Source organism: Panthera leo, chromosome C1 (genome assembly GCF_018350215.1).
Source record: "Panthera leo isolate Ple1 chromosome C1, P.leo_Ple1_pat1.1, whole genome shotgun sequence".
Classification (NCBI taxonomy): domain Eukaryota; kingdom Metazoa; phylum Chordata; class Mammalia; order Carnivora; family Felidae; genus Panthera; species Panthera leo.
In genome coordinates this window covers 28,700,679-28,711,278 of record NC_056686.1, presented here as the reverse complement: position 1 = coordinate 28,711,278, position 10,600 = coordinate 28,700,679, and the positions used below count along the sequence as shown (strand labels likewise).

The 10,600-nt window shown below is 52.8% G+C and overlaps 1 long non-coding RNA gene across 3 annotated transcripts; it reads right to left on the bottom strand.

Moving 5' to 3' along the window:
* Positions 1 to 4,432: 4,432 nt before the first annotated feature.
* LOC122227406 lies at positions 4,433 to 7,028 on the bottom strand. 3 transcript variants are annotated; one of them, XR_006206014.1, is made up of 4 exons: positions 6,886 to 7,028; positions 6,309 to 6,485; positions 5,002 to 5,382; positions 4,433 to 4,547 (listed from the first exon to the last, which is right to left on the bottom strand). It is a non-coding gene; the product is annotated as an uncharacterized LOC122227406 (long non-coding RNA). The 3 variants fall into 3 exon arrangements; XR_006206016.1 differs by having other exon boundaries at positions 6,309 to 6,461; XR_006206015.1 differs by having other exon boundaries at positions 6,309 to 6,438.
* Positions 7,029 to 10,600: the final 3,572 nt, after the last annotated feature.

Here is a 10,600-nt window from a genome sequence, read left to right as displayed (position 1 = left end):
TAAAGTAAAATGGAACAGGCATGGACGGAAAGCGAAAAGATTTTTCATGCAAAAGATTTTGGCTGAAGGTTCAGTATAATCCCACGATAAACGGCTGCCCCAAACTAATGGGATCTCAGGCTGCATCTATAGAGGTATAGGCTTGTGGATAAGGGAGGTGATAGCTAGAGGGTTGTGTTCAATTCTGGTCGCCATACTTCTGAGGGGAGAAGGAGAGACTATAGAGTCCAGTCTGTGGAGGGCAAAGGATAGAGAACTGGGGACACTGATCTTGGAGACAAGATCTAGGAGCAGAAGCAGAAGTATAGCCCTGCCTGTCTCCAGGGCAGAATGAGAATCAACTCTGTGATGGGGTCAGGAGCGGGTGTGCAAGTCAAGTGAGGGAAGGGTTCCTGCTTTGAGCTCTCGGATAGTTTCAAGCAAAAACACTGGGCCTTCCTCCTTGGCTCCATATACACATTGTAGGGCCAAGAAATGTGTAATCCATTTTTCCCCTATTTTAAGGTGTCTTTCAAAAGATTAAAAAAAAATTTTTCTTTAATGTTTATTTATTTTTGAGACAGAGACAGAGCATGAGCAGGGGAGGGGCCGAGCAAGAGAGGGAGACACAGAATCCCAAGCAGGCTCCAGGCTCCGAGCTGTCAGCACAGAGCCCAACACAGAGCTCGAACTCACGGACCGTGAGATCATGACCTGAGCCCAAGTGGGACGCTTAACTGGCTGAGCCACCCAGGCGCCCCTTAAGGAATCTTTAAAAATAAATCTTACTGAAGTTGGGACTGTCTTACAATCCATATGTATATTTAATGCGTCCTTCTTTCCCGAGAAGTTGTTATTCGAGCATTTTTGAATCGGCACAGTGTACCATTGGGAAAGTTTCTCGACAATGTGTATTTCATCAGAAATCTACCTAAAGAAATATTTGAAAAAAACAAAACAACCCCAACATTCTCTTCTTTGTGATTCTATTGAATCCATCAGCAGGTGACATCGCACCTTGTCTCTGGCGTCCTGGCAGCTGAAGTGGAATAGAGACAGGCTATTAAATCGGTTTTAAAACATTCAGAACATCGGGTTCTTGGCTGGGAGGGGGAAGAATACCCCACTTATCACGAGATGTTACTCCTTCAAAGGAGAGCCCTGCTCCATAAAGAGAATTTGGAGGGAGGCTTTTGTTCTGCGGGGACAACATCTGGATTTGAATGCCCATCCTCAAAAGGAGATTTCCCGTAATGGACGGAACTCAAAACCACTCAGAGCCCAAGGACCCGCGAGTTTGCAAAAGCAGACACTTCCCGCGCCGCCGAGGGCCCTCGTGTCCCCGCAGGCGTGCTGGCAGGTCGCTGCTGGGCTCGCAGGAGGGCAGCTACCCTTCCTGCTGAAAGCCTCCCCACCCCACTCTGGGAACCGGGGGCCTGAATTCATCTAGAAACGTGTGTGGTTTCAGGAGGCTCTTATGATAAAGCTGCCAAGGAGATCCTGCCATGAAAGAGCGTTTAGAGAAGGGAAGAAGGAAGCTAGGCCAAGGCCGTGGGCTCTGGCCGCGGGGTTTGTAACGGGTGCTGCGTGGAGCCCGGCCACCTGCGGACCGTGCCGGGTTCGAACCCCCTGGCGTGCCGGTCCCTTCCCGCGTGACCTTGGGCGAGTTGTGTAACCTCTGGGCCCCGCGACTCCCCTTCCTGGAGCCCGGGGCTTGCTGGGACGAAGCCCCTTGAAGGGCTGACATCAGGGACGACGCGTCTTGGCCGGCCATGCTCCCTTTCCCGAGTCCTGGCCGGCGCGGGGCTGTGTCGCCCCCCCCCCCCGCCGCCCCGACCCGACCCAGTGGCCTAGCTCCTCCAGCATCTGTCCCGCTGCCCCGGTCCCCGCGCTCCCAGGGCCCGCCAGACCCTCGCTGGCTCCCAGCTCTGCGGCCCCGGTCCTCCGGTGGCACGGCCCGTGGGCCGGCCTGTGGCGCCCCCTCCTGGTGACCGCAGGGAGGCCGGGCGCCTGGGACGCCAGGCCTCTCATCTCTGAACCAGAGAAGTCTTTTCTGGTGTCTAACCTGGATCTCCCCCGGGGGCCCTTAGAAGACTGATGGGGCAGCTGAGGGTAGCTTGCTCTCCCCTCTGCCTTAGAAAATCAGGTCAGAACGGGCAGGGTAAGGAACCAGGTCCAGAGTCATTGCCGCCCTCATCCTGCGGGCTCATCTTCCTCCGTCCCTCAGCTCGCCTCTTCTCTGGACGGCTCCTGATTCCCCATGAGAGGTCACACTGTCCCTTCCATGCTCCCACCACTCACATTCTGGAATGGTGGCTCCATGTTTGTCCTCGGCGCCGGGCTGCGAGCCCCCAGCCTGGCTTTCTCCCCAGCACCAGGCATGCTGCCTGGCACGTCAGTGGTGTTCAGGGCGTGGTTGGTGACTCCAGTTGACTTGGGAAGGTGTCCCAGGTCTTCCTCGGTTTTAGAAAGGGTCTGGGCAGGCCGAGGAGGAGGCCAAGCCCTGAGGCTTGACCGATGAGGGACCTGGGCCGTCCCTCTCTAGCGTCCCGGGCCCCTCAGGCTCTGACCTCCCAGGCAGGGTTACCCCTCCCTCCGTTCAGACAGCCGCTCACTCAAGGCTGGACCATATATGGACCCCTCCTCATCCAACTCGGCCTCTGATTACCCACCCTGGGCCCATCCATCCAGCGTGGCTGCCCTGCTTAACCCTCCTGGGCTCTGACACCCACTCCAGGCTTCCCTGCGCGTGGGCGCCGCCTCAGCCCATTTGCACACCGACACCTCCCTTTGGTACAGGCTGCCCGTTTGTAACAGATGCTCCCTCACCCTGCAGGGGCTCTGATGCCTGTGCCAAGCTGCTTCTCACGTGGATCCCTCCTCACCTTACTCTGAAACCCTGCTTGTCCTTTCTGCACCCCGCCTCCCTGCAAGTGGGTGTCTCCCTTGTTCTGCTGTACTTAAGGGCTTTAGGATGGGTGGGGGAGGGAGGAAGGAGGAAGGAAGGAAGGAAGGAAGGAAGGAAAGGAGGTAGGGAGGGAAGGTGGAAGGGAAGGAAGGAGGGAAGGGAGGGAGGGAATGTAGGAAGGGAGGGGGAGAGGGAGAGAAGGTAGGAGGGAAGGAAGGGAGGAGAGAAGGGAGGGAGGGAGGGAGGAAGGGGAGGAACAGAGAAGTGTTTTTGAAAACAACATTTTAACCGTGGAAACTTTTGTGCAAGCAATTATCTTGGATTATGTAAAATAGAAGATGCTCTGGTTGAAGAGAGAGGGAGGGAGGGAGGGAGGGAGGGATAGAGAAAGACGGGGGAAGAGAGAGGGAGAAAAGAACAGAGAAGGGGAGAGCAGGAGGAAGGAGGAGAGAGAGAGAGCTTGCGAGTATACCTGGAACCCCGCCCACTTGGCCCCACTGTCTCAGAACCGTCATTAAGTGCTAGGGGTTCCTTGGTGTACAGTTTGGGAACCACTGGAAAAGACATCTGCCAAGAAGAAATGATACCGCTCTGCGGGCACTAAGGTGTCCTTTCGGAGCTTTTCCGAGAAGCAGCCCTTGAGGTAGCTGGCTCATCTTCTGCCCTGAGGTTGATGGAGCTGGGGACCCGCGGTGGCTCTCGGCCAAGGAGGTGTCACTGGGGGGCCCTGGGCAGGTGTGGGGGCCTGCAGGAAGCGGGTCAGGGTCTGCAGGACATCGGCTGTGAGCTACGGGGCTTGCGTGTGCTGAGGTGGGGGGCAGACCCCTTCTCCATCACGCCCCTCTGTAACTCTCTGTGTCCCCATCTCTGCTCCCGTCCGGGAACAGAACCTGGGAATTCTGTTTTGCTGGCTGGAGATGTCACTCATCTGGCATCTGTTTGCTGGTTTGGTTTGATCTTTGCAACCACTGGTGAGATAATCCACTGCCCCCACCCACCAAGGGAAGAAGAGGAAGTTAGGGTCAGAGGTGGTGTAAACTTCCCTCTGGTGTGCAGAGAAGAGGCCAGGAGTCCCAACAGACTCCAATCCCAGCACCTTCCCTGAGCCCTGGGTCTTTCCCCAGGCCTCTCCCAGCCCCATGTGAGCCCAGTGTGAGGTTAGGGCTTCGGGGTAGGATTCAGTAGTCAGGCAGAAGACAGGTCAGGGGTCAGGGCCGTTCCCCAGCACCCTGGGGCCAGCTCTGAGGCCCCTCACTGGGGTGGGGGATTTGAAATGGGATGACCATCCAGTGAGTCATCCACACTAGGGACACCTTTGAGAATGAAAGGGAGTGCCATTAATAATTATGCCGTGGCAACAGCCAAGAAATGGGTGGTAAGGTCACTCTGTTACCGAACCACCTGCCCTGCCCCTTCTCCACCTCCGCAACCCCAGACCCCTGGACCCGATACAGAACAGCAGCGATTCACTGGGCAGCTGGCTGTGCTGGGCGCTCTGTGAAGCTTGTTTCATTGGCTCTCCATGACAACACGTGGCGGATCCAGTTATCGTTCCCATTTTATTGACGGAGAGACTGAGACCCAGAAGACTCTTGCCCAAGGACACACCGCTGGTAGCAGTTGGTGGAGCTGGGGATTGAACCCAGGGAGACTGGCTCTCCTTGGAAGGATTATAATAAAATGTTAATGGGTTAGTTTGGACCACAAGAATCGTGCCATGGAATGGGGTTCCCCAAGCCTCGGTTCAGACCTGCCCCTAGTCTCTCTTAGCTGGCTTTAGCTTAGGGACATCATTAAAAGGACGACTTTGAGTGGTAAGGGGATGTGTAGAGAGGGAGGCGGACAGGTGCACTCAGCAGAGGGGAATGTGTTAGGAGCGTGGAGTGGAAGAGTAGCAGCAGAATGAAGATAATAAAAGCTAGCATTTATGAAGCACTTACTGCATACCGGGTTCTGTTTTAAGGGTTTCTCAACGTATCAACCTACTTCGTCCTCACAACTTTATAAACTAACATTACTATTCCCACTTTACAGATGAGAACGTTGAGGTCACTTGCCCTTTCTTACAGAGCTAGTAAGTGGTAGAGTCAAGGCCACGCAGTTGGCTTACCCACCAGGCTTGTCCTGACGGAAGAGGATGCTGCTGGCCCCGGGGTGGGGGTGGGGGTGGGGGGCCGAATCCCTCCAGCTTGATTCCTCTATCACCCAGCGGGCCGATTTTCAGGGAGGCCGGAGTCCACGGTTCAGCCTTCTGGGGGCACCAGGCGAGAGCGTCCACTGACTGCCCCTTCGGCTCCCCTGTGGTCTCCCTGCAGGGGTGCGGGCCGCACGGAGGTGGGGCAGGTTCCTGGCGCTCTCCGCGGCAGCTCATTTTCATTCATTTTGTTTAAATGCTTCTCGCTCTCTGTTTTTAAATCTAATTTTTCAGCTTCTTTTTTATCTTCACTCAAGTTGCTTTAATGAAACGAAAATGTGTCTGTTTCCCTCTGCTGGAGCTGCCCGGGGAATTTCAATATAAAACAAACAAGTTGGCTTTTAAAATTAAAATTTTATGGGTGGCATTTCCTCATTTAATGGGAGGCACAAAAGGCTGGAGTAAAACCAATTAACACGGGGTTGGGACTCGGTGTTCAGCAAAATTAAACATCAGCAGCGCGGTGTGCAGGGAGCCCTTCGCGGCGGCTGGGGGAGGTGCTCAGACTGGCCGCGGTGGGGGTGGGGGAGGAGGGGGGGTACACAGCAGGTGCAGGCCTCAGGGCCCCCCCCCCTGCGCCCAGCACCCCAGGCCCGGGTGACCTTGGCACAGTCACCCGGCAGGCGGTTGTGGGGGTGGGCAAACAGGGGATGGCTGCTTCAGATTCCCGGCGCTCTGAACCCCGAGTTTGGGGAGACAGCCGTGCATATAGCTAAGGCCTCGGCAAGGGCCAGAATTCACTCGATAGTCCTCTTCAGGGACAGTATGAGTCCCATCCCTGAAGGCGATGGCCTGGTCTTGATCGTGGCCGTGCCCCAGGTCCCAGACGGTGCCAGGAGTGTGGTAGGTGCCCCTCCCCCCCAAATCCTCGGTGACTGAACAATGACTTTATTTGAGCAAACAAGAGTAATGGACCAGTGAATCACTCAGAGAGCTTATCAGCCAGTGCAGGGTTTTGTTGTTGTTGTTGTTTTTTGGCAGAAAAGGTGCAAAATGCCACCCAAGATCCCAGGAGGGAGGGGCAGTGTCGGTGGGACCGCCCTGGGAGAGCGGCTTTGGGGACCCCGCGAGGGCGGAGCGAAGAGCTCCGGGGGGGGGGGGGGGGGGGGGGGGGCGGGGAGGCACCCCAGGTGAGTGGGCGGGGCCGACTTAAGAGTGGGAGGAGGAGCTTCCTTTTCTCCCGGTAAGTGAGGGTTGTTGGAAGTTCCAAAGCAGGTTGATACATACCGTCGGAGGTGGTTTCTGGAAAACCGATTCTGGAGGCTGGTGGGAGGGGAAGGAGGCGTCAGCTAGGTGTAGTGGCTTTAGTCCAGGCTGCGCCGAGGGCCTCAGGCTGGATGGTCCTGGTGACCTGTGGCTGCCGGGGTCCGGGAGAGAAGGCTTGGGAGTGGGTGGGGCCCTCCTCTGAGTTGGGGAGCCCCAGAGGAGGAGCAGGATGGAAGGTGAGGAATTCAGTATGGTACCCGCTCCCCCCTCCCCCATCGACCTGATTGTGCTGGGGATACAGGAGTAGATTTCACACTGACAGTCACAACGAGATCCTGTAACTACCGGCCCGGCCGGGGTCCTGCAGCCCCAGCCGGCCCCCAGGAATGCAGGCCTCGCAGCTTCAGAGAAAGGGTCTGGACTACCCTTTCTGATCCCTTTACCTCCCTCCTTCCCCCCACTGACTCTTTCTGAACCCCACTGGGGCAGCTTTCTCCCCACCTTTTCTGCCCTCTGACCCCTGACTCTAGGGAGAGGGCCACTCTGGTTACCAGAATCCCCAGAGCAGCAGTAAGATGGGGGAAGCCACGTGCCCCACCTGCCCTGAGTCAGGAAATGGAGCTGGAAGCCACCGGGATGCTTTGTCCTCCCCAGCCAGGCCTTTGGACCCATAAATACACCCCAGAGCCCTGCAGGCCCTGGAGAGACCTCCATCTGGGGTACTGACAGTGGGTGCCAGGCTCAGGCTCTCTTGGGAGAGTGTCTTTGAGGGAACTTGAGGTCAGAGGAAGAGGCTTTGTGATGCAGGTGTGTGCTCTGAAGGGTCCCTCCAAGGTCTCTCTGAGGCTCCAGGTGAGGGTCTCTTTGAGACCAATTTGAGAACCTGTCTGAGGTTTATTTGTAAGTCTCTTTGAGGCCTGTTTGAAGGCCCAAACCCTGTCTGGGATGGCCTGAGGGCCGGTAGCTTGAAACCCATAAAAACGGCCTCAGGCCACGGCTGATATTGACCCTTCTTCCTCCAACACAACAAAGAGAGTAAGTCTGGCCAAGCTTGAAGCGCGTTCTTTTGGCCAGGGGGCTGTTGGAGGGGCTGGAGTCTTTCCTCCGGTGATGGATGAAGTTTTACCAAACCACAAAGCAGTTGGCCAGAGCTCCCCTGTTCCATCCCAACAACCAGTTGGCTGACCTTGACAAATCTGGCAAAGGCAACGGTTTTTGAGGACCGCACCACCTGTCCACTTCCGGGGAGAGAGACACACGATGTGCCTTATCTGAAATGGGTTTTTAGGTATGAATAGGAGTTCACCTGGTGAACGAGGTAGGGACAGTATTGACCTAGTGACACCAGTGGAGACACAGAAATGCACACCAGTTCTCTGTGGGCTAAGAGAACTGGCTACAAGTGCTTCAGTTTTCCCAGAGTCCAGAACGTGCAAGAGCCAGGCATGCCCGTACCACACAAAAGAACGCAAGAGAAAGAACCTTGCAAACCGTACGGAGCTACACGAAATGAGGCATTGCTGTTAACCACCCATCTCTCTTGTTTGTTGTGGGAACCAAATGAGTCAAGATGTGTGAAGATGAATTGTAAGCTGGAAAAGTGTTTATAAAAATGTTAATGAATACATTTAGAGAGTAGGTAGACCAAGTGTGAGGATGTGGAAATGGAGTAGACAATTAAAATATCTGCTAATTTCTCTCTTGAATTCACATTTTAGGAAATGTTTATAAACTGAGCATTCTAATTACTTTTCCAAAACCCTCACACCTCTTCTCAGATGAATACACTCTTAAGAATTATAGGATCTATTAAAAACATTGTCGATTTCCTGGCATTATCAGCTGGGACTCTTTATATGGCAAATTACAGAACACCCATTGCAAAGGGGCCTAACCAGTAAAAGCAAGGTAGAGTTTATGGGATTGGAAAGTCCGGGGGTAGCAGGAGCCTCGATAGGTCTGTTCCAGAGTGAGTTACACCTGATGTTCAGGCCGGCTTCTCTGTGTTGGATGCCAATGGCTCCTAGGCTGCTTCCTTCAAATTCCGGGAGAGAGACGGGGTGCCCTTTGGCCAACCGTCCAACAGAATTCCTGAGCTTCACTTCTGCTTGGACCGAGTTGGGTCATGTGGGTGGGGAACATCAGGGCCTATTTGGCGTGGGTCTGGATCAAATGCCCATTTGTAAAATGATCACTGGGATACCGAGGAAGGTGGAAGGGGCACCTACTGTACCTGGTCGCTCGGGTGGACCTCTGGGCTTCAGGTGTGCGGACCTGCAGCTGTGTTCGGTTTCTGCCCCGGTTGCTGGTTCCTCATCTAAACTTTCTGTTCCTTATGGCTCCTGCCTTGCAGACATGATACTGGTCCAGGCTCCCCCCATCACCCCACACAGTTTACTCCGATCTTTTTTGTTTTGTTTTTGTTTTTAACTGCTAACTTAGTCCCTAGCCTCTTTGCTCACCAATAAATTTTTCTCGACAGCTATTCAAAAGCTTGACACGTTTAATCGTAGCAAAGAAGATGTAGTACAGCCAATGTGATAAGACAGAAAACATGAGTACAAAACTTAGCTGTGGGAAAATTATCATCATTTGCCAAAGACACAATTTTACCACCGGAAAACCTAATAAAATTAACTCAAGACAATTAATTATGGTTAATAAAAGAGTTTAGTAAAATGTCAGACACAAAATAATAAAAATAAGGAAAAAAGCTTCTTTCTGTAGTTAACAATAAACAGTTTTAAAATATTACAATGGGTTATCTATAGGAGGAAGTTTTTACTTTAAAAAAAAAAAAGACAATGAGGAGGGGCACCTGGGTGGCTCAGTCAGTGAAGCATCTGACTCTTGATCTTGGGTTCATGAGTTCAAGGCCCCCATTGGGCCCCATGCTGGATGTGAAGCCTACTTAAAAAAAAAAAAAAAAGACAACGAGGAAGCTCATTTGGGGATAGTTGGTTTCTGGAGGTGTAGACACACCCATGACCTTGAATTAGATGGCTCCCCTCACACTTTTTAAGAAAATCAACAGGATGGGTCCTTTACATAGTAAGGCAAATATCATCCGTTTTTCTAGCAAGAGACTGAAGAGGAAATCTAAGTGTAGGAAGGCAAACTGAGATGGTAAATATTCTGTTTCGTGATGACCACTTTTCAAACAAAGTTTGCTGTGGATGTGACCTGGTTTTATTGCTTGGGGTAGGAGCCCAGGAGAACAGGGATTTTCAGATGAGAGAGAGAGAGAGAGAGAGAGAGAGAGATGGAGAGAGAAGGTGAGAAGGAAAGAGAGTGAGGTAGAGGGAGGGCGGGAGAGGGAGGGAAGGAGAGGGAGGGAGAGGGAGAGAGAGGGAGAGAGAGGGAGCAAGGCAGGGGAGGGGAGTCAGGAGAAGGAGCAGTGAGGCAGAGAGGTGACAAGCAGTCCCAGGACTGTGTTTGGGACACAGGAGCACCTGTCCAGTTTCCCCAGATGCCAAAGTATAACTCTCAAAATGTTAAAAACATAATTCTCATGCAATACCTAGTGAACACAATCAAAATATTATTTAACCCAATGAAGAGAATCTTCCAACAAAGCTGTTTCAATGGAGGATATGGAAACTCATTTGAAAAACAATGATGGAATAAAGATTATTAAATTAGATACCAATTGGTTAATATCCTATAAGGCAACCACCTCCCCCTGCCCGCCCCACAATCTTTGGTGTTATTGATTGGATGGAAATCATCTGGACCTTGTCAGTTTTCTACAAATGAATGTCTAACTCCACAGAGTGTGGGCCCTACTCAATAGGAATTAGAGTACCAAACAAAGCTGCATGCTCTAGAGTCAGCTGACTTAAAAAAAATTTTTTTTTAAATCTTTATTTATTTTTGAGAGAGAGAGAGACAGAATATGAGTGGAGGAGGGACAGAGAGAGAGGGAGACACAGAATCTGAAGCAGGCTCCAGGCTCTGAGCTGTCAGCCCAGAGGGGACTCAAACTCACGAACCATGAGATCATGACCTGAGCTGAACCATGAGATCATGACCTGAGCCGAAGTCGGACACTTAACTGACCGAGCCACCCAGGTGCCCCTAGAGCCAGCTGACTTTAGATGGAGGCTTGTCACTTTGCCTATTTCCAAAGTTTTGAATAGGGCTAGGGGAAAGGAACTTCACAGAAGAACATATTTTGTGCAGTTGGACTTTCAGGAGCTCAGAGTCATTATGGATGGGCCCCGAAAAGAAATACGAGCCAAACTTGGGTCCCGACAAGGTGAAGTAGGGCACATGAAGGTAGGTGCCCTTGGTGCCAGAGGCTTGGAAGGCTC